At 32.3% G+C, this 706-nt stretch overlaps 1 protein-coding gene across 1 annotated transcript in view; it reads right to left on the reverse strand.

Moving 5' to 3' along the window:
* The window catches only part of LOC119594488, a gene marked incomplete at its 3' end in the record, with an annotated part of 47752 nt that overhangs the window by 8089 nt on the left and 38957 nt on the right, over positions 1–706 (reverse strand).

Raw genomic sequence — 706 nt, forward strand, 5'->3', positions numbered from 1 at the left:
TGAAAATGAGGGAATATGATAAAAAGGTTAGTAAGGGGAAATATAGTGTGGAAGTAAATAATGATAGGAAAGTAGGAAAGAAATAGTAAAAGGAAGGCGTGGAAAGGGGAAGAGAAGTAAAGGGAACATGGGATAGGGACTGAAAAAGGATAATAAATGACATTGGTTATGAGAGAACTGTGAAGAATAGGAGGATAGAGGTGAGTTATTTGGAAGGAACTGTTGATAAAAAAAAAAAAATAGAGAAGTATGGAAGGTTAAGAAAGGAAGAGGGGGGGATATAAAGTGGGAAAGAAAGAAAAAAATAGGATTAAAGGGATATAAAGAAAGAGGATAAGATAGGAAAAAGGAAAGAAAAAGAAGATAAAAGAAGGGAAGGGAAAGAAAGGAGAGAATGGATAAGAGGAAAAAGAAAAAATAAGGGATGTAAATGAGAGAAGGAAATAATAAAAATAAAAAAAGAGGGAATGATAGAAGGAGTAAGAGAAAAAAAGAAAGAAGTAAGGGAAAGAAAATGAGAAAGATAAATAAAAAAAAAGAAGAATGGTGAATAAGAAGATATGAAAGGGAAGAAAAAAGAAAAAGGGAAGGGAAAAATAGATGATATATGGTTAATTATTAATATTCTCCGTTCCCCTTTTCCCCCCGTTTTAATACCATACGTTAAACCCCCTTATCGCTTCTAACTACTCATCATTCTAATATC

The sequence above is a fragment of the Penaeus monodon genome, chromosome 34 (genome assembly GCF_015228065.2).
Source record: "Penaeus monodon isolate SGIC_2016 chromosome 34, NSTDA_Pmon_1, whole genome shotgun sequence".
NCBI classification, from domain to species: domain Eukaryota; kingdom Metazoa; phylum Arthropoda; class Malacostraca; order Decapoda; family Penaeidae; genus Penaeus; species Penaeus monodon.